Raw genomic sequence first — 6,028 nt, forward strand, 5'->3', positions numbered from 1 at the left:
ATTTCCTTTATATTTACCCAGAGGACTCCATGCTCCCCCACCCAAATCATCACCACCTTTAATGAGACTACATCTGCCAATGTAGATGAAAAAGAATAGGTAGTGACATACCTCTTTGTCCAGTCCATGTGATTTTGCCCTCACTCAGTCAAACAATGGTACCTAGAACTAAGTTCTTTTAGGTATCAAGCCAAAAATGGACCAAAATATAGACAGCATGCTTCTCATGATGAGATCACAGGACACCACACAGAGGGTGAGAAACACCATTGATAATATTGATAAAGCAGCTTTACAGTGGCTATTAGAGAGGAGGCGTTTGCTTGAAGGAGAGCTGTTCACGTGACAGATGATAGGCTAAGGATAGCAGAGCCAATCCGATGCTCTTGTGCCGTTGAGTGGCTGTGGTAGTAAGCCTTCACGTCTCTGTTATGACAACAATCGCCATGGTACCATTCGCACGGCCTCTCACCGCTTGCAAAGCTCTTTCCCATTTACAATCTCACTTAATTGTCACAATAAATATTTTAGACAAGCAATCTTCCTTCTCCACGATGACACTGAGTCTCTCAATCTTATTGCCTATAACTGGGAGAAACTAGATTGCAAGCCCCCCGATTGTTCCATTGCCATTCCTCTGTCTCTGTCCCCCAGTGCCTGTTCATGGAGCACTATTTATAAGCCAGGGACTGTGGTAAGGAGCGAGTCCGTCAAAAGTGCAGAATCGGTCCAGTAGGAGGACACTAATTAGTTTAATTGATCATATCAACAGACAGTGCAGCAAAACATGGGTTCTCTGGCTGTGTCTGGACAGTGAGAAACAGTTCCCCCTGAATCAGCGCATCCAACCTCACATTTTACAGAAAAAGGAAATCCGTCCCAGAGGTGGAAGCAGCGTCAGCCTCCTGTGCAGAGGAAGCAGCTGGGACTGGAGATGCTTGTGTTTCCTAGTAGACTACAGTGCCGCCAAGCCATGAACTTGGTAAAGACCGTCATGCATTCCTGAAAACTTAGAATGGATACACATGCACACACAGACAGACAGACAGACAGACACACATACATAGACACACACACACACACACATACACACACAGACAGACAGACAGACAGACACACACACACACACACACAGACACACACACAGACACTATGGAGGGGAGGAATGGATAGGGGGCAGAAATAGGCCCGAGAACTTGAAATAAGTAGGCAGAAAGCAGTATTAAAAAGCAAGTTGGTCACAGGATGTGGCTCAGTTGGTAGAGTACTTGCCTAGCTAGCCTGAGGCCCTTTCTTCATTCCCTAGGGTGGCACAAATCTGTAATTCCATTATCTGAAAGGTAGAGGCAAGAGGATCAGAAATTCTAGTCCATCCTCTGCTGCAAGAGTTCAGAGTCAGCCTGGGCTAAATGAGGCCTTGTTTTAACAAACAAGCAGACAACAAACAAATAAGAAAGAAGTAAAAGAAATCTGAATTATAATAGCAACACAGTAAAACAGTTTCATTTTTAATTCAACAAATGTTTATGGAGTGAATACGATATCCCAAGCTGTGTTGTCAGCTGTGGGATGACAGCAGAGAATCAAGTAGGCAACCAGCCCAGCTGCTGAGGAGACATTGTGACTGAGGAGGAGACACTGTGACTGGGGAGGAGACAATAGTGCATAGCCTGGGACACTCTTGCCCACCCTTGGAAGAGCCTTGGCTTTACCCTGAGTGGGGAATGCAGACAGATATGCTGTGGAGAAGTGCTGTGAACACAGTTCTGGCTGTGTGGAGACAGGCCTGTCACTCAGCCTTCTCTTTTACTCTGGCCCAATCAAACAACCATCACCTCTTACCTGAATTATTCAGGCAAATCTACCTGTGACCTGTGGGTTGTGTGCATCCCAGGACATCTAGAAACATGCCTTGACTTATCTGTGAATGACAACATCATGTAACAGTGTCAAAAATGTGGGCCATGGTGGTGAGAAGAAATCAAATTCTTGTTGCATGTTGAAGGTGGAGTCAACAAGACTTCCAAAGGGAGGTTAGCGTGAAATGGGATCATCTAATTAAAAGCAGAACGCCAGGCTTCAACCCAGAGTTTCTGATTCAGTAAGTCTGGCATGGGACTCAAGACATTGTGCTTATAACAGACTCATGGGACTCTGATGTCCTGGTGCAGGTTTGGAGATCTCAGTCATCTGGAGATCCATGTCCAGATGCTCCTGAGGATGATGGCTGCGAAGAAAAGCATGAGAACTCAAAAAGAAGATGCCAGGCTACAGCCTCATTCTGCATCTGGGATTCTCTAGATAACCGGGGACTAGAGGAGAAAGCAGAGCTCAAACCAGACATCCTGGAATCTCAGTATGTGGAAGGTTGAGGTGGGAGGACTGTAAGTTTGGGGCCAGCCTGGGCTATGTAGCAAACAACCACCATCTCACAACTCAGTACAGTGAAGAGGAGAATGTGCAACTTTAACATGTAAAAATCAACAAATGTGTGCCCCTCTGTCATCTGTTTCCAGGATGTCCGAACTGGGAAAGGAGGGAATCCAGCTCACAGAGGACCATCAATCCTGCCACCACCATGGCATCCTTTCCCTTAGCTTGTACGCAGCTTGTAGATATCATTTCAATTTGATAACCACATAGTGGTTATAAAACAAAGCATCTTTATTCTTAAGAAACTCATACTGAATTATTTATGGTAAAAGAACAGGAGCCGGGTTTGATGCAGTAAGATTTTTACTCCAGAGAGAGGTATAGGTCAACCTGGTCTACAATAGCAATTTCCAGGTCATCTGGGCGACATAGTGAGAGTACGTCAGAAAGAAGAGGAGGAAGAGGAAGAGAAGAAGGAGGTAGAGGAGGAGGAGGAGAACATGACATCTTCAGCGTGCTCTTAAATAGTTTGGGAGAAAACATATGCTTATACATTTATATATTATATATATTTAGATATTTATCTCACTGTGTTTTATGTAGATACAGCTAGATATTAATAAACAGAGAGAGAGAGAGAGAGAGAGAGAGAGAGAGAGAGAGAGGGAAAAAAGGAGAGAGAGGCGATGATAAAAGATAAAAAAAAAGATTAAAAAAATACATAAGTGATTGTGAGTAAGTGGGTACATGTACAAAATAGTTCCATGTACAATCCTACATAAAATTGAAAGTTTCTGAAAGAACTTATACCTTCAGGCTTGCAAGCACAAACTTCAGGAAGACAGCATGGAGGATAAGCAGGCCCTATAGGTGTGGGCAAGCAAATACCTAATACAAACCAAAAAGGGAAAAGTTTAAAACCTTGTGAGAAGTCAAACAGCCCCAAAGACACATGTACTAGTTAGATTTTTGTTGCTATAGAAAAATGCCAGAGATAATCAGCATAGAAAGAAGAAAAGTTTTCTTTCGCTCATAGTCTCGGAGCATTCACACCACAGCTGGCTGAGTCTGTTGCTCTGGGCCTGGGTAAGGAGACTATCTGGGGAGATTCAACCTTTAACTCAAGAATGTTTCGAGGACACATGTAAAAAGTAAATTGGGTGTTTGTTTATGTGTTTGTGTCTTTTTTTATTATTAATAAAGACGTTCTTGTTTGGGAAGATTCTAATTCAGAAAGACGCAGATGCTCCCAAAGTTAAAGCATGAAATCATTGTGATCATAGTGAAATTATCACCAGGATTCTCCCTTGACAGCTATAAAGTTCACCTTAAAAGTCAGTGACAAAGTAATCAGGACATGCGTGTTCGATGCGTCCTGTGATTAAATGTGTGGTTTTGACATAGAAAAAGAACAGAATAGAAACCCCCAAAACAGATCTAATTCTATAAGAAAATTTAATACCAGATGAAATAAGTCAGTAAGGAAAAGATGACCCAGGGTGGCCAGGTGGAAAAGATAAAACTTCATCCATTCCTCATCACGTAGTATAAGCTTTAATTAGATCAGAGATTTTAAAAGCTGAAAGGGGGACAAGAGGGAGGACAGGGAGGATCAGAGGGTAGGGAGGACTTGGGCAAAGGGGAAATGTCTCAAACTGTGTTTCACAACCCAGATACTCCAGGAAAAAAAAAAAAATCGATAGCTTTGCTTATATACAAATTAAAGGATACATCCAAGGACAGTGTGGCGGATTGAATAGGAATGGCCACTGTAGACTGATATTTTTGAATGATCTGTCACCAGGGAGTGGCGTTAGGAGGTGTGTCCTTGTTAGAGTAAGTATAGCCTTGTGGAGGAAGTCTGTTACTGAGGTTTCAGAAGCTAAAGCCAAGCCCAGTGGTTCACTCTCTCTTCCTGCTGTCTGCAGATCCAGATGTTTGCAGATCCAGATGTAGAACTTTCAGCCACCTATGCAGCACCATGTCCCCCTTCATGTCACCATGCTTCCTGCCCTGACAGTAATGGAATGAACCTCTAAACTGTAAGCCTTCTCCAATGAAATGTTTTCCTTTATAAGAGTTGCTGTGGGGGGCTGCAGAGATGGCTCAGAGGTTAAGAGCACTGGCTGAGCTTCCAAAGTTCCTGAGTTCAATTCCCAGCAACCACATGGTGGCTCACAACCACCGATAATGAGATCTGGTGCTCTCTTCTGGCATACAGGTGTACATGCCAGGCAGACACTGTATACATAATAAATAAATAAATCTTAAAAAAAAAAAAAAGAGTTGCTGTGGTCATGGTGTCTCTTTGCAGCAACAGAAACTCTAAGACAGACAGTAAAATACAAATGAGAAGCTGAAAAACCTATGAACACCATAGACCACAGGTTAATATCCCTAATACAAAAAGTAACTAAGATAGATGATTCTAAAAAGAGCAGCAACCTATAGAGAAATGAGCAAGAGAGATGTGCAGACTGGCGTGGAAAGGGAAATGCAAATCGCTCTTAGTCATATGAGAAGATGCATAGTGACTTACTGCGAGAAAGCATCAGTGAGGAGAGAGCTGAGCTGCCATTTCAGAAGTGTGACTATTGGTAAGATCAGGGAAGATTGCTGATAGGATCTGGAGCTATGTGATGTCCATGGAAGGGAGTGACAGTAACTCTAAACATATACCTTTGACCCTTTGACCCAAGGATACCCCTTCTAGGAATGCATTATAAAGACACACCAGAAAAAGGACACAGCACACATTGCAGTATGATCTGCTGTGCCCCTTTGTACATTAATTGACTGAACGACCCATAATACACTACATAATTTAGACACGAGGAGACGTGAACAAATACTTATATGTGTGTGTTGAGGTTGGTGTACATGTATGTCCTCTGATGTATACATGCTCTTTGTCATGGTGATTCTATTTCTAGAGATTTATATTATGCAAACTAAAGCACATTAAAAGTTGAGTATGTGGGTGCTCATACACCATTAACTAATTGAACATTAGAAATAGAAAAATTGTCCAGAAACTGTGGATTGATCAAAATGAGCAAACTAAGTACAAAATAATTGGACAGATGTTTCTCCAAAAAGTATTCGCCAATGTCTTGCAATCATCCAAGTCATTGTGAGCACCTCTCCATTTCGGTTACCATGTTGTTGCTGGATTTTAAAGGGTTTATTATTTGTGTGTGTGTGTGTGTGTGTGTGTGTGTGTGTGTGTGTGTATATGTGTGTATGTGTGTTATGTGTGTGCACAGGTACCTGCAGATGATGTGTGGGTACATGAGTGTAGAGGTCACAGGTTGACACTGAGTGTCTTCCTCTAGTTCTACCTTACTTTTTGGGACAGGGTGTGGCACTACAGCCAGAGCTCAGCAATTCTGTCAGGCTGGCTGTCTCTGGGGATCTGCCTTTGTCTCCTCAGCACTGAACTTGCAGATGTGCTCCTGCATCTGGCTTTTTACATACGTACCTGGGATCTGAACCCTGGTCCTCTCACTTGCACAGTATCCATCAATGCACCATAGATTGGAGCCATCTGAGGGGGTCTCGATTAGTATTCTGCTCAGAACATATTGGGCTGTGGCTATATATGTGCAAGGAATTGTTTCAATTTACTATTGCTGTGGAAGGTCTTAGCCCACTG

This window comes from Acomys russatus, chromosome 2 (genome assembly GCF_903995435.1).
Source record: "Acomys russatus chromosome 2, mAcoRus1.1, whole genome shotgun sequence".
NCBI classification, from domain to species: Eukaryota; Metazoa; Chordata; class Mammalia; order Rodentia; family Muridae; genus Acomys; species Acomys russatus.